The sequence below is a fragment of the Cololabis saira genome, chromosome 10 (genome assembly GCF_033807715.1).
Source record: "Cololabis saira isolate AMF1-May2022 chromosome 10, fColSai1.1, whole genome shotgun sequence".
Lineage (NCBI taxonomy): Eukaryota > Metazoa > Chordata > Actinopteri > Beloniformes > Belonidae > Cololabis > Cololabis saira.
In genome coordinates, this window is record NC_084596.1 from 3881260 (window position 1) to 3903841 (window position 22582).

At 42.7% G+C, this 22582-nt stretch overlaps 13 non-coding genes across 13 annotated transcripts; 7 read left to right on the forward strand and 6 right to left on the reverse strand.

The window, feature by feature from the left end:
* Nucleotides 1-292: 292 nt before the first annotated feature.
* trnat-agu (transfer RNA threonine (anticodon AGU)) lies at nt 293-366 on the reverse strand. The gene has a single exon. It is a non-coding gene; the product is annotated as a tRNA-Thr (tRNA).
* A 273-nt stretch (nt 367-639) lies between these two features.
* Nucleotides 640-712, reverse strand: trnat-agu (transfer RNA threonine (anticodon AGU)). The gene has a single exon. It is a non-coding gene; the product is annotated as a tRNA-Thr (tRNA).
* A 2407-nt stretch (nt 713-3119) lies between these two features.
* trnar-ucg (transfer RNA arginine (anticodon UCG)) lies at nt 3120-3192 on the reverse strand. Its single transcript has one exon. It is a non-coding gene; the product is annotated as a tRNA-Arg (tRNA).
* A 686-nt stretch (nt 3193-3878) lies between these two features.
* Nucleotides 3879-3951, forward strand: trnar-ucg (transfer RNA arginine (anticodon UCG)). Its single transcript has one exon. It is a non-coding gene; the product is annotated as a tRNA-Arg (tRNA).
* Nucleotides 3952-5899: 1948 nt separating this feature from the next.
* On the reverse strand, nt 5900-5972 carry trnat-agu (transfer RNA threonine (anticodon AGU)). Its single transcript has one exon. It is a non-coding gene; the product is annotated as a tRNA-Thr (tRNA).
* A 3015-nt stretch (nt 5973-8987) lies between these two features.
* trnas-gcu (transfer RNA serine (anticodon GCU)) lies at nt 8988-9080 on the reverse strand. Its single transcript has one exon. It is a non-coding gene; the product is annotated as a tRNA-Ser (tRNA).
* A 5016-nt stretch (nt 9081-14096) lies between these two features.
* On the forward strand, nt 14097-14170 carry trnat-agu (transfer RNA threonine (anticodon AGU)). Its single transcript has one exon. It is a non-coding gene; the product is annotated as a tRNA-Thr (tRNA).
* A 262-nt stretch (nt 14171-14432) lies between these two features.
* Nucleotides 14433-14506, reverse strand: trnat-agu (transfer RNA threonine (anticodon AGU)). Its single transcript has one exon. It is a non-coding gene; the product is annotated as a tRNA-Thr (tRNA).
* A 238-nt stretch (nt 14507-14744) lies between these two features.
* Nucleotides 14745-14833, forward strand: trnay-gua (transfer RNA tyrosine (anticodon GUA)). The gene is given in 2 exon segments: nt 14745-14781; nt 14798-14833. It is a non-coding gene; the product is annotated as a tRNA-Tyr (tRNA).
* A 1089-nt stretch (nt 14834-15922) lies between these two features.
* On the forward strand, nt 15923-15996 carry trnat-agu (transfer RNA threonine (anticodon AGU)). Its single transcript has one exon. It is a non-coding gene; the product is annotated as a tRNA-Thr (tRNA).
* A 2848-nt stretch (nt 15997-18844) lies between these two features.
* Nucleotides 18845-18917, forward strand: trnak-uuu (transfer RNA lysine (anticodon UUU)). The gene has a single exon. It is a non-coding gene; the product is annotated as a tRNA-Lys (tRNA).
* A 735-nt stretch (nt 18918-19652) lies between these two features.
* On the forward strand, nt 19653-19725 carry trnaq-uug (transfer RNA glutamine (anticodon UUG)). Its single transcript has one exon. It is a non-coding gene; the product is annotated as a tRNA-Gln (tRNA).
* Nucleotides 19726-20053: 328 nt separating this feature from the next.
* On the forward strand, nt 20054-20126 carry trnak-uuu (transfer RNA lysine (anticodon UUU)). The gene has a single exon. It is a non-coding gene; the product is annotated as a tRNA-Lys (tRNA).
* The last annotated feature ends 2456 nt before the right edge of the window (nt 20127-22582 follow it).

A 22582-nucleotide genomic window follows, 5' to 3' on the forward strand; every position in this document is an offset into this window, starting at 1 on the left:
TCTTGAGACGCCCTAAAGATCACATATCTCTCACTGCTGGTTCTGGCAGTGTTTCTCACACTTGCTTAATTCTAGCAATTATACGCATCTAAAACATGCAGGATTGCATCCCTCGAGGACTGACTTTGGACACCCCTGTTTTAGAAGAACCTTAAGAATGGAATGTTTGGTTAAGAAACCTAAGTACCTTTCTTTTTTTAAGCTACATGCCATTTTTCCATTTCACCACCATGAACTATGAATGAATGAGACATATCTAATCTTTCTCTCATCCAAAGAGAGATGAGTTTAGAGGCTCTGCTGGGATTCCAACCCAGGATCTCCTGTTTACTAGACAGATGCTTTGACCAACTAAGCCACAGGGCCTCCTTCTCCACCACGACGGTCCGGTACAGCGACCGCATAACTGCAGACTCTGCACCGATCCGTCTTTAATCTCCCGCTCCATCGTTCCCTCACTCGTGAACAACGAGATACTTGAAATCCTCGACCTGAGGCAGGACTTCTCCACCCACCCGGAGAAGGAACGCCAGGACAAAATTCACAAATGCAAGAATTGATCCAAATGTGGAAGAATCCTCTACGAATTCTTTGGTTTTAAACTTAACCTGAGTTACATCCTTACTGTTGTGAGTTTAAAGGCTCTGCTGGGAGATGAACCCAGGATCTCCTGTTTACTAGACAGGCGCTTTGACCACTAAGCCACAGGGCCCTCATTTGCACCAAACATGTATGTAGATACGCTAATTTCTTCTAAAACTTCTGCAGCATCTTCCCACACCTGTGCCTCCACCATGGCTGCATCTGCTTCTCGATGTAGCATTAGCACGTCCAACTCTGTGGCCGTTTTCGAATTGGCATACTGTACTACAAGTATACACTGATTTGGCCAAAGTGTAGTAAGTGGTATGCTGTATGTGAACAGAAGGAAATCTGCAGTGTGCGAAAAATACCCGGATGTTGTACTGATCTGGAAAAAAATCTGCAGCATGCTTCAAACCAGCTACCTCGCTCACAATATCCCAGAATGCAATGCGGCCTCGGCCGGGCAGCGATTTTTTCTTTTTTTTCTCAAAGCTTTATTGAGAAAACAGCTGCAACCGGACAGTGATGTGATGTGACGGCAGAAAGGACTAGTTACACCGTGGAGAGGGAGAAGGAGGAATATAAATGTAAGTAACTTTAATATATAACCTTTTTAATTCAATTTAGTGTAAGGACAACGATTAAAAATTGTGGGTTTTTAATAGTATGTTAGGTTTTTGTTAGTTATCTTAGCTAAGTTATCCGTAAATAAAAGTGAACTAAGTGTTATGACAACGTTATATATCGGTAGTTCGTTGTCTTTTCATGAAATAACTACTTTTCATTGCTGTGTTTTGACAGAGAATTTGTCCGGGAGCTGAAATAAATAGATGCAGAGAGAGGGTTTGGACAAGGAGGAGAAGATGGAGAGAGAGCTACTCGACAGAGAGGAGAACTTGTTAATAATACAATAAAATTAACTTCAATAGACTGATATGTTCATTTCAATACATTTATTAAAATCCATTTCCATCCCTTATGTCATTTCATCAATGAATGTGGTTTTACTGCTATTTCAACATTTAAGATAAGATAATCCTTTATTAGTCCCACATCGGGGAAATTTGCAAAATAGAGCCCAACTGGAATCGAACCCCCGTTCGCTGTACGAAAGTCGCTAATCAACCCACTGAGCTATAAGATATACAGCTCTGATCTGTCTGTGGTATATTTATATCCATCTAGTAACAACACGAAGCTTCACTTTATATTCAGACAAACTAACGTGACAGCTACAACTGTTAGATTTCATCTATTAAACCAACATTTATTTTCCTAAATGATTTATTTCAGCCGGCGACAATTCTCCACAGGGCTGCAGGTTTCTCCCCGGGACGAGGCCGTGGGTTGACCCGGCGATCGCGTCAGTTCTCCGGCCGTGAGCTGCTGATGCGGCCGGACCGGCGGCTCTTTTGATCCCCGAAACATCGGATCAAATTTCTACGCCTTACTTTTACGCCTGAATGTTAAAAGATGTTAAAACGTAATAAAGTGGCATATTAACAGCGCTACAGCTGGAATTACAACAGCTTCTAGTCCAGTGTTTCTCAATCCTGGTCCTCCTGCATGTTTTAGATGTTTCCCTGCTTCAGCGCACCGTGATAAAAGTACGTGTGTCATCAACAGAGTTGTGCAGACCTTGATGACAGCTAATTAGGACCTTTAATTAGAATCAGCTGTGTTGGTGCAGGGAAACATCTAAAACATGCAGGACAGGGAACACGAGGACCAGGATTGAGAAACACTCTAGTCTGCTTTTAAATCTCATCTTTCGCTGACGTTTTGGTGCGAGATGCATTCTGGGATACACTGTAGCACACTGCTGTGTGAACGGTCTGCTGGAGCAGCGTACTGAATCCTTCATTCAGTAGGCAGTATTCAGTGCATACTTTGCAGTATGTAGCATATAGTGCGGTAGTGTCTGAATTCCTGTGACGTCCGACCTGTCAGCAGCTCCAGCTGAAGCATCATGTCTGAACCGGAGCAGCTGGTCCAGTTCAGGCAGAGATCCAGGAGGATTCTCTTGGTACCTGAACCAGCTGATGGTCCAGTCTTAGTCCTGGACCAGCAGGTCAGTCTGGTCCCTGAGGACTCGCTCCTGATCCTGCATCAGCAGGTTCCTCTAACGGAGCCAAAGCTCCATCGGGATTTGCAGGTTCAATCGTTCAGCTCCTCTAGTTGTTTGTTCAGATCATGTGGTTGATTGTGAGATTGTTGCAGCTCCACTCTTGTGTAATTTATCTGGTGATGTCGGGACTGTCGTGTCCTTCACGTGGTCGTGAATTTATTGTTGACGTTACGTTTCCTCATATTCTGCACTTCACTGCATCACCAGTGAGTGTCGCCAACGGACAAACCTCAGAAAAGTGCGTACAACAGCCTTACTGTAATGTGTGAGTGACGGACCGCAGCTTTCTACGTTCACATCATTCTTTGTACATCTGACCGTGAGCGTTGAAAGTGACGTACGCACGTTTTTTGTGCGCCGCACTCTTAGTACATAAGGCCCCAGATCTAACTATCTGAAGGCTCTATAACCACAGAGGGACTTGAACCCTCAATCTTCTGATCCGAAGTCAGACGCCTTGTCCATTAGGCCATGTGGTCCACGAGTTGCTCCTCTGAGGTGACCGAGAGGTTAGGGTGAAGTATGAATCTTCCACGTTATCCACAACGTTGCAAATGTTTCCAAATGTAGTGGGTGTTTTGAACACACCCAGGACGCTCAGTCAGGCTCCCTTCAGCTCCTCCCTCTGCTGCCCAGGTGCAGCATATCAGCTTCATCTGGACCAGTTGAACAATTTGTAGGCAATGCACCCACACTCAATGTAAATAATCTTTAAACTTTATGGTGAATGAAAACTGCCTGATCAGCTCTGTTTTATAAAGCACATTTTTACATGAATAAAATAAGAATAACAAGAAAATAACACAACAAATGTTGAAGCACAACAGCCATGAAGACCATTTCTACAAGTGTTTGAACCAACATTTTTATATGTCTCATACCTGTTTAGATGTTTTTGTATAAGATTAAGGAAGAAGAACAACAGCAGAGGGCGCTGTTGCTACATTTGGTAACGTGTACAATTCAGAGGCGTCCTGGCTACTTTTGCACCCTGGGCGAACTGTCCAATGTATCCAATGTCTGGTCATCCACAAGGTTAGTTAAAGGCTTCACCTTCTCCTCTGTTTGGTACACTAACGCTTAGTACATTTAACAAAGGGAAGCACATTAACTAAAATGGCAGGATTAACTGTTTTTTTTTTCTGAGAAAGAGGAGCAACTCGTGGACCACATGGCCTAATGGACAAGGCGTCTGACTTCGGATCAGAAGATTGAGGGTTCAAGTCCCTCTGTGGTTACAGCGCCTTCAGGTAGTTAAATCGGGTCTCCTAACTCACGCTTAGAGCCTGATTTACTAAGATCTTAAATAAAGAGTACTAAATTGCGTGTGCACTGAAAAAGTTTGTTGTTGTGTGTTTTGCGGGTGATCAACTAAGAATGCTCACGCAATTGATAACAGGTGCAAACCTCAGTATTTAAATGAGGTGTTGCGTGTCTTACGGTTTGCGCCATGGAGAGTCTGGATGGAAAGCAGGATAGTCGCAAGCGCAAAATGAAATTTGACGAGTTGGAGTTAGAGATATTAGTGGAAGAGGCAAATAAACACATTCATGAACTACAGCAAAGAAATTTAAACCAAAAGAAACGCAATATGGGAGAAAATCTGCGATAGAATAAATGCCGTTGGTACAGAGTCGGCGGCAGAACCGATCTAATTGGGGGGCTGCATTTACATCATATTGCGTTCAAGAACGCAATATGATGTAAATGCTTAATATGAGTTTTCCATCAACGATCACAGCAAACCAGTTTCAATTACACAACATACTGCAAAATCTCTTTTTAATACACACACACACAAGTGTATTGTGCACCCAAACTGCAAAAAAACAAAAAACTGCTAATTTAATTTGACGAAATTAGACAGACCCAAACATTCCACATTTGCGTAATAATAAACGCCAAGGCGCCATGAAGTCAATTAAATGCATGTCTCACCTTTAGAAGAGTTGCACATCTTAATTTTCCTATTTCACCATAGATCACACTTTGGGAAGCCTTCTTTATATTTTAGCGTTATTTCCCATAGATAAGAGTGAGTTTGATGCTCCTTAACAAGTTTGGTCCGCGGATCAACATCAACCCAGCGAGCCCTTGCTCCCGGTGGCTGATTTATGGTTCTGCGTCACACCAACGCAGAACCGACGGCGTAGGGTACGCGGCGACGCACACCGCACCGCGACCCTACGCTTCGGCTACGCCGTCGATTTAACGCGGAACCATAATTCAGGCGAAGCTGCAGTCTGTCTGCGCTGATCCTGACACAGCGGGTCGGAGCGGATTTGGTCATGATGTTTAACCTGTGTTTTGTGATTAATAAGCACAGGTTTTAATTAAATGTAATTTACGAAGGATGATTTCACGTTCAATAAGATAAATAATCAATAAAATACAAAGTTTTGGCACAAAGGCTTGTCCTGCTTGTGGGCGAGTGGAGGGGGGCACAATAAAAGAAGGTGGCAAGATATAAGGCGAAGAACTAAAGAAAAAGTGGCCTTTAATAAAACTTGTGCAACCATTTTTAAAATAGCATGCAGCAGAATAAAGACTTTCTCTCTGCGTATTCTTTGATTTTGGCGATGTCGCCTCCTTGCCACAATAACAGCAGCCATCGGTGCGTAATGCTGGGCAGATTAGCACCTTCCTTTCGAACGTATTAAATACAGACGCAATCACAATCCCCGCAATTACTTTCAGGCTTGGTAAATCTCATTGCGTGTGGTAAATGAACCTATTTGCATTTTCCCCTCCCAGTATTTAGCGCTTTCTGGCGGGTACGCCCCATATTGATTATTCATCAGGGCAAAAGTACTAAATGAATAGCGTGTGCTATTTTGCTCATTTGAGAGGCGCAGTCCTCTTTGCACGCTGTTAGTAGATCAGCTTGCACATTGGTTTGCGGGTGATGTCAAGTTTGCACACGTTTTTACGCACGCAAACCTTTAGTAAATCAGGCCCTTAGTCTTTAGAGGACACTTGGGTTTAGCTACCCTCTCCGGTTATTACAAAAATAAGGAGAGATTAGAAGTTATTCAATAGAATGACAAAACAGAGAACATTCACTAAGAGCAGGAGTACTTTTGACAAAGTACTCTGCTATAATTAAGCAAGCGTGTGAGAAATACTGCCAGGACCAGCAGTGAGAGATATGTGATCTTTGAGGCATCTCAACACATTTGAGTTCAGAGGCTCTGCTGGGATTTGAACCAGGATCTCCTGTTTACTAGACAGGCGCTTTGACCAACTAAGCCACAGAGCCTCCATCTGCAATCCAGAAGGTGAACTCTACACTCTGAAGTTGAAAATCACTCATCTTGGAGTATTCGGAGAAATCCAGGATTTCCTTTGGCCATTGGCCATTGAGTACTTTCTCTAACAAAATTTAACACATGTCATCGTTAGTATAGTGGAGAGAATCTCTACCTGTCACACAGAAGACCCGGGTTAGATTCCCCGACGGGGAGTGAACCTGTTTTGGATATGCATGACTGATACATATGAACAATGGTCAATAAAAATGACTCTTCCACACACCATAGGCAGTTGTGGTTTTCCTGCTAAATGCTCTCATAATGCCAAGTGGATGAGAGTAGGTGATATCATCACCAGGTAGTTTGCTTCCAACTGCACTAAAAAACTCCTAAAAAATGGACACCTCTGAAATAGCCAATTTGTGAGCATCTACAATTGTGTAAAACTAGAAAATACAAATCACAAGTTTAGTCACATGTTGTCCTTCAACTGTCTGGGTGTCCAGAGCAGTCCAGACAGAAAACTGGTTTACTCTGAAACACTGATGAAACCTCACATTACAGACACTTTTAGATGATTGTTTTTGACCAGGTGGCAGAGGTCGTGCTGCATGGGAGGATAGAGAGACCGGGGTAGAGAAACCTTCTCCGTAGTTAAACAGCACGCGACCCAGTCACCACGTGACTTGGTCAGCCATCTGTTCCTTTGTCTCAGCCCATCACATGTAAGGTAGATCCACGTGACGTTATCTCACCATTTTGTTTGGTTGTGAAGGGGTCCGACCTTTTTGTTAGGCTCACGCGGCGTTGTTTCGCCATTTTACTTTTGGTCTAAGTATCGTTGTCTGCCATTTTCCCTTTGGTTCACGTGATGTGACGTGGTCCGTCATCTTGGCTATATGTCCACATGACGTGACGTTATTCTGAGCCACACACACACACACACACACACACACACACACACACACACACACACACACACACACACACACACACACACACACACACACACACACACCCGCACTGATACCCACACACACGCGGATGATTGGAAGTTTTGTGTTTATGTTAGTTAGTTGTTGTTTTGTGTAGTTTAGCCATCAGAATTTATCCAAAGTGTTGTTTTACCATCTTTGGTATATTTGGGATTCTGCATTATGGCGTCTACTTTCATCCCTCCAAAGATCTGAGGGAGTTTGAAGTGCTTTAGTTATGTTAACCATATTTAATACTAACTAAGTAACAAATAAAACTAACAAATAAAACTATCGGTACCGTGATTACCATACATGTATTTAAAGGACCAGTCAACTCTTCCTCTGACTCTTTACTGAGAAAACCTCCCAAAAACTTTCCATTTTCTTTCTGTAAGATCCCTCCAAAAAAACTTTCAATTACACTTACTTTTACCCACAAATCACTTGCTAATTCTTCCGATCATCAGTCTACTTCAGAGGATACAAATCATTCCTGTTGATGTAAGGAGAGCGAGTCAATTCTTACTGAAATGAAATATACCTCAAGTATTTGGGAAAGCGAATCATCCCGACTTATAAAAAAACAGTTCTTCTACATATATGTCCGTTTCCCACAAATATCTCAGTGTTCCAAACACTTCTTCTGGACCTCAAGTCCTGCATATGCTATAAGTCCCACTGGACTATTCTTTTGGTACTCAAACCAACATGGCATTCTGGCCATTTCTCTCTTTAATGTTACCCGAGATATTAAACCTTTTTAGAATAGTGAGTCAAATTCTAAGGCAGGATAAGCAAAGCATTCTCACAACACAATCAAATTCAAGTGTTATGAAATTGTCAGCATTCCTAAACATCTCTACAATAACCTTTCCCAATAACCCCTTGCTCACAACCACACAGCGGACTTACCTAAAATTTCAGGATGACGTCAACCTTTTTTCTGGTACTCCAGTCCACAGACTTTCAACGACAACTCAGCAACAATAATTTGGGATTCCCTAAGGTTATTGATCATGATTGGGAAAGTGGATCCATTACCTCTGAAAATTTAGATAGGAGTCGCTGGTTGTGCCGTGGTTCTGGAAAGAGGAGTTCCCATCAAAGGTCTATTGTCATCCGGGTCACAGCACCAAATTGTTGAGGAATTTATCAAAAGTTCATAAGCCCGCTCGTGGTATAGTGAGTTTTTATTCAGCCGGCAGTGAGCGTATCTACACAGACCAGAATTTGGTTGAAATGCTGACCCAGATTGATTTGGCTACAGGGTTTTTATACAAAAGTTCAATCAGGCAAGGCGTTGTTGCCCCTGCAGGGGGGCCACGTGCTGTCACAATGCTTCATCATTCAATACACCTGATTCAAATTAACGGTCGTCACCAGCTTGCCATCAAGGTCTGGACAACTCTGTGGGTGTCACAGCTACTTTTATCACGGTGTGCTGAAGCAGGGAAACATCTGAAACATGCAGGAATGTGGCCCTGGAGGACTGGAGTCCGAGACCTCTGCTGTAGACCAACAACTAACCAGGAATGGGTCATGTTTTCATCGAACGGTTAGTTGTCCTGTTAACGGTTCATTAATACTAATATATCTGCACTTGTTTGACCTTTGACAACATATCTTTGTCTCACTTTTCTCTGTTCTTCATTCTTTTTTTCTCACTCTCACTTTTCAGGAGCTAGGTGTTCTCTCTGAAAGGGGGTTTTGTCCCTTGCCAGTGTTTTTTTGACAGTTGTTTGGGGGTCATGTGATTGGTCTCTGGAAAGCACGTAGATCAGGGGTAGGCAATTCTGGTCCTCGAGGGCCGGTGTCCTGCATGTTTTAGATGTTACCCTGCTTTAACACACCTGATTCTAATTAATCATTGTCATCAGCTTGTCATCCAGGACTGCACAATTCTGTTAATGACACAGGTACTTTTATCACGGTGTGCTGAAGCAGGGTAACATCTAAGACATGCAGGACACCAGCCCTCGAGGACCGGAATTGCCTACCTCTGACGTAGATTGTATTGTATTGACTCTATACTATATAAAGAAAAGATGCGAGCACGACGAGGATGGGATTCGAACCCATGCGTGCAGAGCACAATGGATTAGCAGTCCATCGCCTTAACCACTCGGCCAAAAATGGGGCTAAAGGGACTGCCCGAGGGGGGGAAAGAAAAGAAAAAAGAGGGAGGAGGGGGGAAAGAGGGAAAAGAAAAGGAGGAAAATGTACATTATAATTTTCTCTATTCTTATCTTCTCAACATTGTTTACACACACACTTCTGCCCCTATTGCAAGGTTTTATCATCACTTTAATTTCCATGTGTCTTGTGGCAACATCCCAACTACCACAGCTTTGAACAGATAACACACCAAAACCTGTGGGAAAGAGTGCTGGGTTTTGTGAATAAAACTTAAAATGATTATGCAAGTAATTCTGGCAGTAGTTTTGACAATCACATTCAATAGATGAATCCTGTTTTTCAAGAGGAAATTAAATAAAAACATGAAGGCTGATCTTCGCTCAAAATATTTATTAAACTTTATATTCAACTTTGTTAAACTATTTATTAACGACACAGAGACACACAGACAAACAGAGACTCAAAGACAGGAACATCAATTCGTGTGAACGCTGCACAGAAGCAGCCGGAAGCGTTCACTGCAGGGAGAGACGTCTCTGCTTCCTGCTGTCCAGCAGCAGAACCACTGGACTTCCTGCTGTCCAGGAGCAGAACCACTGGACTTCCTGCTGTCCAGCAGAACCACTGGACTTCCTGCTGTCCAGCAGAACCACTGGACTTCCTGCTGTCCAGGAGCAGAACCACTGGACTTCCTGCTGTCCAGCAGCAGAACCACTGGACTTCCTGCTGTCCAGCAGAACCACTGGACTTCCTGCTGTCCAGCAGAACCACTGGACTTCCTGCTGTCCAGCAGCAGAACCACTGGACTTCCTGCTGTCCAGGAGCAGAACCACTGGACTTCCTGCTGTCCAGCAGCAGAACCACTGGACTTCCTGCTGTCCAGCAGAACCACTGGACTTCCTGCTGTCCAGCAGCAGAACCACTGGACTTCCTGCTGTCCAGCAGAACCACTGGACTTCCTGCTGTCCAGCAGCAGAACCACTGGACTTCCTGCTGTCCAGGAGCAGAACCACTGGACTTCCTGCTGTCCAGGAGCAGAACCACTGGACTTCCTGCTGTCCAGGAGCAGAACCACTGGACTTCCTGGGTGCTCTCCATGGTCCTCCTGACGCACTGCCCTTTTTCTTTGCCTTCTGGGTGTACCTAAACAGTGAAAGAAACATCCATATGCTTCATTTGTTCTGTGGAATGTTTATTATACTGTACACAATAATTAGTATTTTGTACCTTGAAGGCACCTTGTCCATGGCACGGAGAGCTGTGTCCAGGTGGACTATGTCCACCAGGTGGACTATGTCCACCAGGGGGACTATGTCCACCTCCTCCTCGGCTGATGAGGCTGGGATTGTCCGGTTCAAGGACGTCCTCTAGGCGTCCAGGGCATCAACTGTCTCCCATCCCAAAACACCTCTGGAGTCACACTGGCTGCTCTGAAAAGTGATAAGTGAGAAAAAGAAAAAACACAAGCAAATAAAAGTACACTCTTGTATCTAATTATGTGAGCAATGCTGACTTGTATTTATTCTATAAAATGTAAACAGATTAACTTCAGTTGGTTCTGGTTTTGAGTAAGGTGATACAAAGTGTTTGTGACTGAACATTCTCTGCCTGTAGTTCCACCCAGGCTGAGGGGGAGATGGTTTGGGCTCCAGTGGGGGGTGGAACCAGCAGCCTTGAGCCTTTTGTTCAGCTGGCCTGTAGGCTCATAGAGACACTTGGAGATCCACACCTGATCCGCTTCCTGGAGAACCTTCCTGAACTGCTCAGTACAAAAAGAGGGCTGTGCTACATGCAATTGAGAATCCTACACTGCTAGTATTCTCCAGAATTGTGCAGATATTGTTCAATAAATAAATACACATGCTACAGTGACTCATCATGACTAAATAATGTCACTTACCTTATGGAACCCACAGGAGCACTGAAGGCTTCTGCCAACCAGATCTTTGTATGGCTCTGCAGGGGGCAAGCATCTATTTTCTCCAACGCCCTCTTCCATTTTTTGGCCCCTGGTCGTTTGCACAGTTGAGAAGTGGAACTGGCCCTGGACATATTTGATGCAGATGTCCCTCCAGTAACTGTCTGGCTTTCCTGTCTTAGTCCTCTGCAAACATTTCATATATAACAGGATAATATCAAGCTATAGGCTGTACAGACAGAGCAGAGGAAACTATGTATGGATGTATGGATAGATGTAGTTATGTTTTATTATTGTTGTGAAGCACTTTGTAACTGTATGGTTTGAAAGGTGCTATATATATTATCACACAGAGAGATGTAAAAATACTATTCCACTGACGAAAAATTAAACTTGGCCCAATTAAGCATGCTTAATACATCTGGACAGATCTACACATCAGTACACATCTGTCTGCTCTGCTCTAACTGTATAACCAGGCTCCATTACCGGAGGAGAGAAAACGCCACAGATAGCAGATAAATTACTATTCTACTGATGGGAAATTAAATTTGGCAATATTTTTTCACATCTTAAGGCTTTTCCCGAGAAATCGGCATAGTTTATTCAGTAAATAAAGGAATACGTTACTATTGTTGTTCTGATTCAGTCTCATCAGCATCATAACCCACCGTCACACACAGGCAGAAGCTCCATTAGCAAATCGGCTATTTAACGATAAAGTTGAAAGTACAAGTTAAATAACGGGCTTGCGGTACAGAAAAATACTTTGTTCATCGTTTTGTCACACGCTTTGAAATTCGGCTTCTACCTGCCGGTGCCTTTATGAGCATTAATCAAGTTTTCAAACCTTTTTCCGTTTTTGGTGATGTCTGGTGATGCGGAGAAAAACATGGCCGACATTCTAAAGCGATAGCCACGCCCCCTCTACATCACGTGACCAGGCACGTCGTTCGGATTGGTTCGGAGCTCGTTCGGATCTGTTCGGACCTTGTTCGGATCTGTTCGGACCTCAGTGGAAACTCTTTGATCTTGTTCGGACCTGTTAGGATGTGTTAGGACCTCGGAGGCAGTCCAGAAACTGCAGGGTACGGCCACCTCGTCTGTTGTGGTGTATAAGGGAGACAATAATTCATGTAAAATGTTTCCTTTAACAAGTTTCAGGCCTTGGTAGAAGAATACACAAGTCATGGAGACCTTGTATGGGTCCTTGGGCCCTAATCAAAGGTGGTGTTGTCGGTAAACAGAAAAAGATCTTCAGATCCCAAACTTAAATAATAGTGAACGTGCCGCCACATAAAGATACATGTTACATGTCTACTTGCACATATATGTGTGAGACTATATGTCTAATTTAATGTCTGTCAAGTCAACAATTAGGACTCATTTCCCCAAAAAGTTTGAAGCCATGTACACATACATAAAGTCTGATTGTCCAAAACATATTCTTCCCCAACAAAAAGCATTACACTTATAAAGACCTCATGTTTCTTGCATTGGCTGGGAATCAAACCCAGGTCAACTGCTTGGCAAGCAGCCATGTTGACTGCTATACCAACAACGCTGCAGGAAAGTACCTGAAACAGCTGAATGAGACATCACAGTTTTCCAGCCACATGAGAAGGTGAGCAGTCATGTCAGGGAAAGTAACTCTTTGATGATGGTTTCTTCAATATCACAAGCTACTTACCTCCATTTGTCCCTTAGCTTATACATCAACTTCTTGTTGTATAAGCTGCATGTTTGCAGGTATATTCAGTTAGACATGTGTTGTCATCCATTGCATTACAACATTCTCTTAGAAAGAGACCATAGACTTGGAGAGGTTTGATAATGACAACTGTCATTGACATTTGAATGAACAGATCTCTCTCTTTGTACCCACTCCTGACTGGATCAAAGCTTTCTCAAGAACCCTGGCAGTGACGGTCAACCAACGACTGTTCACTGACGACCAATAATCACCTCAATATTCATGAGGGCTGTTAGAATGTGATGAGAGTTCAGTCTGCTTTCTAATGCTTAGATAATGTTATGGACCAACAGGAAGCACTTACTACACTGAGAAACATTGTCAGTGTTTGTTTTGGGCCAATGCTAATGCCCAAGTCTGACTTGTGTTTCAACCAATAAAACGGTATTTGGTTTTTAAAGCTAATTCCTTACATATTTTCTTGAAGAACAGGTGGACATTCAACTGCTGAAATGATGTCCAGTTTGATGAAGACATGGGCACAGTTGAATTGGTCATAATTACAAAGAGGTTAGGCAGCCAACGCAACAATCAGACAGAAGCACAAACATATATACAATAGAAGAAGAAACTGATCATATTTCTACACTGAATGGAAATTGAACCTGGGCCATGGTAGTGAAAGCAGCAAATCCTGCCCACTAGACCTCCAGGGAAACACGTTATGCTCTCTTAAAGGGGTTGTTTTACTACATTTTGTTGACTAATGTTTCTGATTCAATCAAACAAACATATTTATGTCAGATTTAAAGAAAGGATAACTGATGTACTTCCACTTTATGGACACTTTTGTTTAATGTTTGAGTTTTGTCAGAGAAAGTACTTGATGGCACATGTACAAAGGAAATCCTGGATTGCTCCAATTCATCCAAGATGAGCTGGTTTTCAACTTCAGAGTCCACTGATGAACTTATATGTTTGAAGAGAAGAACTGACACTTTGAAGAACTGACTAACACGTTCTTTGGTAGGTCTTTTTTATTTAAATTCATCATGTAAATGACACAATTGATCAAACATTACACTTGTCAGTTTAGATTAGCATAAAAATCTGGTGACATCAACAAGAAAGTATTTAAGTATTGAAGGTAGACTTGACCTTGTAAGGCAGTGTAAGGCAGTTTATTAGGAGGTGTGATCATGAAGAACCACTCTTCTGTTATTCAGCAGCTCTTCCAGTGGATGATGTGCTCTTTTCACTGATAGGTCCTGGTCCAGAAGTTCAGCCAGACAAGGGACCTTTTTCATGTGAGACAAACACGATAGCCACTAAACTAAATTGACAGACGGATCGGTGCAGCGTCCGCAGTTATGCGGTCGCTGTACCGGACCGTCGTGGTGAAGAAGGAGGCCCTCTGCCTTAGTTGGTCAAAGCATCTGTCTAGTAAACAGGAGATCCTGGGTTCAAATCCCAGCAGAGCCTTTAAACTCATCTCTCTTTGGATGAGAGAAAGATTAGAGATGTCTCATTCATTCATAGTTCTTGGTGGCGAAATGGAAAAAATAAGGAGATATTAGAAGTTCTCCAATAGAATGACAAAACAGAGAGCATCCACTTTCCATAAGCGCAGGATTACTTTTGACAAAGTACTGTGCTATAATTAAGCAAGCATGTTAAAAATAGTGCCACAACCAGGAATGAGAGATATGTGATCTTTCAGACAACTCAAGACATTTGAGTTTTGAGGCTCTGCTGGGATTTGAACCCAGGATCTCCTGTTTACTAGACAGGCACTTTGACCAACTAAGCCACAGGGCCTCTGTAACCTCTCACTTACCTCGTCTCCATGGCGATTTCTCTTACCAAAAACAACCGGGCCCTCACATACTAACGATGCATAACCCCCGCCCCCCCCCCCCAAAAAAAAATACACCATGTCCCGGACCCGGCAAGCGGTGCATAAGAGCGACAATAATTCATCTAAAATGTTTCCTTTTCCCAGTTTCAGGCCTTGGTAGAAGAATACACAAGTCATGGAGCTGTCAACATGCTTCCTCCTTCGATAGCTAAGTTGGTAGAGCGGAGGACTGTAGAACCAGTAAAACAGGTATCCTTAGGTCGCTGGTTCAACTCCGGCTCGAAGGACTGCCATTATTTTTCATCTTCCCAGAGCGGGACTCTATTTCATCTCTGTACTCGGCTATGGCTTTGGCCACTGCCATCTACTTTGGTTGGGACATCTGAGTTGTTACACCACATGTGTTTCCACATGTTACAATCAAGAAGGGCTAGTGGCGCAATGGATAACGTGTCTGAGTACGGATCAGAAGATTCTAGGTTCAACTACTGGCTAGCTCAAAAAATCCTAATCTTTAATACTCTCCCAGTCACAACCTTGGTAGTGTACACATTTCTTCTTCTGTGTCATTTATTTACTTGCTTTTTTCATTTGTCTCTGTGTATGCCCGGAAATGTACACTTCAAAGGTGCCGCAGGATAGGCCGTCTTCCATAAGGTTTCCAAAGCTGCCCCGGCTCCTGCATTATGTTTGTCTTTCATGGGAGCTCTTTTATTCATTCTCTTCCTTCCTCATATCTCATTCGAAGCAAATGCCCTTACCTGACGACAGGGGCGGCACACCTCCGTAAACTCTTCTTCCAACCTCACACTGTGTTCACTGACATAACTGCAGAAACCGAGCACATATCTAAAGCTGGGTACACGTACCCTTTCAAGCTGTGATCGTATAGTGGTGAGTACTCTGCTTTGCGGCCGCAAGAGTGCTTCTCAAATTTTTGGAAAAAGAAAGAAAAGGTGCCACGGACACAACAAAATCCACTAGTGTTTGGATCAGATTTTCACACCATTCACACTTCAATTGATTGCGGTGGAGAGGGGGGGTGCTACGGCCCGGACACTTAGCCAAGGACAATGGACTCTGCCAGTGGTAAGGACCCGGCAAGCGGCAACAAACGGAGGGAAGAAAACCAAAAAAAAGGACAAATTAAGTTTTGGACTTTCTTCAAGACTAAAGACAAGAAAAGAGGCTGGAAAAGGAGGAGGAGAGGGAAAAAGAAGAGGGATGACCAGTTATCTAAATCAACTGACTTTTTTTGTGGGACATGGTGTATTTTTTTGGGGGGGGCGGGGGTTATGCATCGTTAGTATGTGAGGGCCCGGTTGTATTTGGTAAGAGAAATCACCATGTAGACGAGGTAAGTGAGAGGTTACAGAGGCCCTGTGGCTTAGTTGGTCAAAGTGCCTGTCTAGTAAACAGGAGATCCTGGGTTCAAATCCCAGCAGAGCCTTTAAACTCAAATCACTTGAGATGGCTGAAAGATCACAAATCTCTCATTCCTGGTTGTGGCACTATTTTTCACATGCTTGCTTAATTATAGCACAGTACTATGTCAAAAGTAATCCTGCGCTTACGGAAAGTGGATGTTCTGTTTTGTCATTCTATTGGAGAACTTCTAATCTCTCCTTATTTTTGTAATAACCGGAGAGGGTAGCTAAACCAAAGTGTCCTCTAAAGCAGTGATTCTTAACCATAGGGCCGCGGCCCACACTTGGGCCGCGAGCGCCATCTAGTGGGCCGCCAAAAATAATTCAGTTTTGTACGTGTGGGCCGCGGGGGCCGCGGGACTGCATAGCAACTCCCAACCAAATGAGGAGAAGAAGACACTCAGCTAGCTGTACGTGTAATAGTAAGAGAAATGGTGTGTATTTACAGAGAAAATCCTTCATTTTGCACAGAGTAGGTTTAGATCCGCCAGGATTAGGGATCGATTAATTGGGTCTGCGCCCAGAGCGAGCGAGCGCGGCGTGATCATTTATACCGGCGCGTTCCCGCGGCCGGGGAGGTCGGCTGAGGCTGCAGCTCGGGCGGTGGGCTCCGTCGTTACTGCTGAAGGATGGTAGATGTAGATGCGTGGGCTGTCGTGTCTGCTGGACTGGACTGTTAGGGCTTTCGAAAAAGCATTGGAAAGTAACAGCTGCAGCGCGACCAGAGAGCTGCGGTGCGGGCTGTGCCCGTCTCAGCTGATCAGGCTCGGATGAACCCGACACACTGAGTCCTGACAACTTATAATAAGTTGTCAGTTGTTATTTACATTAATAAGTCTTATTAGTGTAAATAACTTAAAGTAAAATCTCCACAGTGAACATAATTAAAACTAAACATCGTTTCAGGCTCATCAATGAGCACCTCCACATGCATATGAGAACCTGACACCATCCAGCCCAGATTTAAAGTCCTGACAGGAGAAGTTAGAGCTCAGTTCTCTCACTGAACAACAGAAAGTGGGGGCATAAGATTATAAGAGGGGAAGAAAGAAAAACTGTTAAATTGTTAAGATGTGTTTATATTAAGTTAGTATAAAAATGTGTTGAGACAATTAACAAAGAAAAGGGGAAATTCAAACTGCTGGTAGAGAAACAAAATAAGATAGCATTTGAAAAATAAAATAAAATCTACTTTATTTTTAAGAGAAAAAAATATGTTTAATTCAAGTTAAACATGTTAATTGCCAAATATGTACTTTTTTTTAATATAACAGTCAGATGCAGATGTTGATACAACTATGAGGCTACTTGAATATATATACACACACACACACACACACACACACACACACACACACACACACACACATATATAAATATATATATATATATATATATATATATATATTATGATGTTCTGGACCTTCGCTTGAGTAAATTTTCTCTAAATGGACCTCTTAAAGTTTTAGTTGAATACCCCTGCTATACAGTGTTTATATTTAATGGGCCCCGGGCCACTCTGTACTGAAAAAATTGGGCCCCAAGGTCAGAAAGGTTAAGAACCCCTGCTCTAAAGAGTGAATGTGAGTTAGGAGACCAGATCTAACTATTTAAGGCTCTATAACCACAGAGGGACTAAAACCCTCAATCTTCTGATCCGAAGTAAGACGCCTTGTCCATTAGGTCATGTGGTCCAAGAGTTGCTCCTTTTTCTCATTAGTTTCATTCCTTTCCCAACCTTGGGGCACACTGTCCTGCATGTCTTAGATGCTACCCTGCTTTCAGCACACCCTGATACAAGTAGCTGTGTCAAAAACAGAGCTGTCCAGACCTTTACACCACGTAAAGAAATACACATTTGGTCAAGAAGAATTGGAGGAGTTCCCCACCTTGTTGGACAAGTGAAGAACAGCAAAGCATTAAAGTCATAGAACAGATTATGTAGACATTACCTCCCTCTCAATCAGTCCACATCTCTTTTATAAGAATTGAATGCGTGATTTAACTTTGGTTAAGAAACCTTCAAAGTGCCTTTCTTTTTTTTAAGCTACATGCCATTTTTCCATTTCACCACCATGAACTATGAATGAATGAGACTTTGCTACTTGGAGGAGAAAATGAATCTCTGGGGCTCGTCCGGGAATTGAACCCGGGACCTCTCGCACCCAAAGTGAGAATCATACTACTAGACCAATGAGCCACAAAACACATATCCGGCAAACACAAAATCACGGTCACATCATACCTGTCTAGATGTTTTTTATAACATTAAGGGGGAATAGAAATAGAAACTGAATGATGATCAATAACCTGCTGCACAGTTTCTGTAGTTTAGTGGCTATCGTGTTTGTCTCACATGAAAAAGGTCCTTGTCTGGCTGAACTTCTGGATCAGGACCTCTCAGTGAACAGAGCATATCATCCACTGGAAGATTTACAGCACGGTTTTGTATTAGAAGAACTTCCTCAATGACAGCTTTTTAGCAGGAAAAGCACAACTGCCTATGGTGTGGAAGAGTGATTTTTATCTTATTGACCATTGTTCATATGTATCAGTCATGCATATCCAAAACAGGCTTTCTCCCCGTCGGGAAATCAAACCCCGGTCTTCTGCGTGACAGGCGGAGATACTGTCCACTATACTAATGAGGACATCTGATAATCTGTGATCAATATTTCAGAACAAAATTGGTCCCGGCAGGTTAGCTGTGAGATAAGTACGGGAACAAACCTCAGACTAATGTTTCTGATTTAAACAAACACACATTTATTTCAGCCAAATGTTCAAGCATGTGACAAGTTGTTGTGGCCGAGTGGTTAAGGAGGTGGACTTGAAATCCATTGGGGATTCCCCGCGCAGGTTCAAATCATGACCTGAGTAGCTCAGCTGGAAGAGCATCAGACTTTTAATCTGAGGGTCCAGGGTTCAAGTCCCTGTTCAGGTGATTATCTGATGACCACAGTTCCTGACTGTAAAGAAACAACCTGATCCTTTTCAAGACTCATCTCAACCTATCAAATAAAAACAACAAATGGAGAGACAGAAACAAAGCTTTCATACAAAACCTTGGTAGCTCAGATTTAGAGCACCAGACCTTGAATCTGAGTGACCTGCATGTGTCCAAACAATACAGCGGTGGTAGGTCTCTTTAAAACTCATTCACACATTTTAGAATGACTGAAGTATCAGTTGAATGAACCCACCTTATTTATTTATTCCACCTCACTGTGAGATATTTAGTACACAAACCTGTTCCACTGAACAACTGAATGAACAAACTTACCACAGCAGCATCTGAACAATCATAAAGATCTCTACATATGAGACCCTGCAGAGACCAAGGCCTACAAAGAGACAATTCATCAAATAAATTAAATATATACAAATATATACACTCCTGTAATGATAAAAAACACAGACTTTGTGGAAAAATGTATCCAATGTCTGGTCTTCCACATGGTTGGTTAAATATTTCACCTTCTCCTCTGTTTGGTATGCTAATGCTAACCTTCAGATAGTTAGATCTGGTCTCCTAACTCACATTCACTTTTTAGAGGACACTTTAGTTTAGCTACTCTCTCATCTCATCTCAAGACATTTGAGTTTAGTCAAATGTCACCTCGTCTCCATGTTGGTGTTTTCTCCCCAACAATGGAATGAAAACGAGGAGCAACTCGTGGACCACATGGCCTAATGGACAAGGTGTCTGACTTTGGATCAGAAGATTGAGGGTTAGAGTCCCTCTGTGGTTAGATGACTTTTGGGGCACGGTGGACATGGTGATCTTTCAGATCCCCTGCAACAATATTAAGGTTCAAAATGAGATGGACACTGACTTTCCAATGACATTGATACACAGTTATTAAGTTTAAATACTGGAAAACTGAAGACTGACTTTTGCCAGACAGAAAGACTTCAATGGAAGAAAAACCTACAAAGTTTAAAGCAGAATTGAGCAGCATTTCCTGTCATGTTTAAGAGGAACAACCACTGAAAGTTCCTCCAGGGCTTTCAAAACCTCAAATGCCTTATATTTGTAAAAACATGAAGAAAACGAATAAACAAAACACTCCAAATGTAACCTGAGTAGCTCAGCTGGAAGAGCATCAGACTTTTAATCTGAGGGTCCAGGGTTCAAGTCCCTGTTCAGGTGGATTAACTGCTGACAGCTGTTTCTGACTGTTAAGTAATGACATGATTTTCAATATTCATCTTAAACTATTAAAAAAAGACAAATGGAGGAAAGACAGAAACAAAGTTCTCATGCGAGACCTCGGTATCTCAGATGTCGAGCATCAGACTCTTAATCCGAGGGACCTGCATGTTTCCAAACAATAATGTAACAATGTTAATGGCAGCAAAGTGGGACTTGTTCACTCTGAGCCAGGACAAAAACTAGTGAAAGTCCAGGGCCCTCATTTATCAATCGTGCGTACGCACAGATCTGTGCGTAAAGCGTGCGTACGAGCATTCCCACGCAAAGTATGGTATTTATCAACATGTATTTGTGCGCAGAAACACGTGTAAATATACGCACAGCCCCGACCATGCGTACGCACAAAACCTAGTGGTAGAACAGTGAAACTACAAATAGAACCCATTAAAAGAGTCTCAAACTTTACATGTGAAGTTTGAGATCGCTGTGACTGAACGGGGAACATGTGCACATGTTCCCCGTTTCCTCCAATTAATAAAAATTCTCCATAAGTAATTCAGACATTTTGAATAATTGGTGTGACAAGCTATAAAAGACAGCTTTGGCAGGACGACCTGAAAAGAAAATACAAGTACCATGGCTTATCTTGCACTGTTGGAGGATTTAGAGACCGTGCGCTCCGCAAAAACACGCTCCGCAGAGAGCGCGTTTTCAAAGAGCGCGCTGATCTGTTGATCAGTGAGAGCACGGAGCGGCTTCTCAGCAGGTACCGCTTCCCCAAAAACATTCTGATGGATATATGCTGTGATTTACAACTCCATCCCAGTCACATCCAGCTCCTGTCCACCCTGGGATGTTTGTCCACCGGAACATTTCAGAGAGAGATTGGAGACATGCGGCATTTCGCAGCAGAATCATGCCGGCAGTGTTGTATGCAATAATTTCTCTGGCCCTAATTTACACCCAGTTTCCATACACACATCACCAACAAGCCCAAATTAAACGAGGATTTCACGCCATCGCCGGATTCCCAAACATAATTGGAGCTATATTGTATATTACAGCAAACCCTCCATTGTACAACTGAAAAATGAATGTAAACTGTAGCGTCTCTTAAACCAGTGTTTCTCAATCCTGCTCCTCGTGGGTCCCTGTCCTGCATGTTTTAGATGCTACCCTGCTTCAGCACACCGTGATAAAAGTACCTGTGTCATCAACAGAGCTGTGCAGACCTTGATGACAAGCTAATTAGGACCTTTAATTAGAATCAGGTGTGTTGGTGCAGGGAAACATCTAAAACATGACGCAGGACAGGGGCCCACGAGGAGCAGGATTGAGAAACACTGTGAAAAAAACGATATTGCCAAAAGCTTATCTGAAACGATGTCTTTGTTTCTTCATTTTTATTAATACACTTCCCATAGCTTGTCAGTAAATGTATCTTTTTTTTTTTTTTTTGCTCTCAACCCCCCCCAAATGTTGAATATTTGTAGATAATTGATTATTTTGTTTCATTTGCCTTTTGTTGTAAACTCTACAGAATTTTGTTCAATAAAGTTTGTAAACCTCCAAGCGGGAGCTGTTGTTGCTCCATATATGGACAATTGGAGGCGTTTCTGAATGCAAATGACGGTAACCATGCACTGAGGGCGATAAATGAGGGCCCAGGGCCCTCATTTATCAACAGTGCGTAGAAAAGGTCCTAAATTCTGTCGTAGGAGTGAAATTTAGAATGTGTGTAAGTACAAAAAAATCCGGATTTATCAAACGTGCGGACGCTGGTCGTACGCACATCAGTGATGATAAATCCCACCTGTTCTAAACTGCCGTGCTCGTGCACGGTTACCGTCATTTGCATCAGAAACGCCTCCAATTGACCATATATGGAGCAACAACAGCTCCCGCTTGGAGGTTTACAAACTTTATTGAACAAAATTCTGTAGGGTTTACAACAAAAGGCAAATGAAACAAAATAATCAATTATCTACAGACATTCAACATTTGGGGGGGTTGAGAGCAAAAAAAAAAAAGAAGATACATTTACTGACAAGCTATGGGAAGTGTATTAATAAAAATGAAGAAACAAAGACATAAGCTTTTGGCAATATCGTTTTTTTCACAGTGTTTCTCAACCCTGGTCCTCGAGGCACCCATGTCCAGCATGTTTTAGATGTTTCCCTGCACCAACACACCTGATTCTAATTAATGGTCCTAATTAGCTTGTCACCACGGTCTGCACAACTCTGTTGATGACACAGGTACTTTTATCACGGTGCGCTGAAGCAGGGTAACATCTAAAACATGCAGGACACCGGCCCATGAGGAACAGGATTGAGAAACACTGCGCTAAGTACAGTTTACGTTCATTTTTCAGTTGTACAATGGAGGGTTTGCTGTTATTCCATTTGCATTTATATATGTGATATTTGGCTTGTAAAATAATTATGTTGACC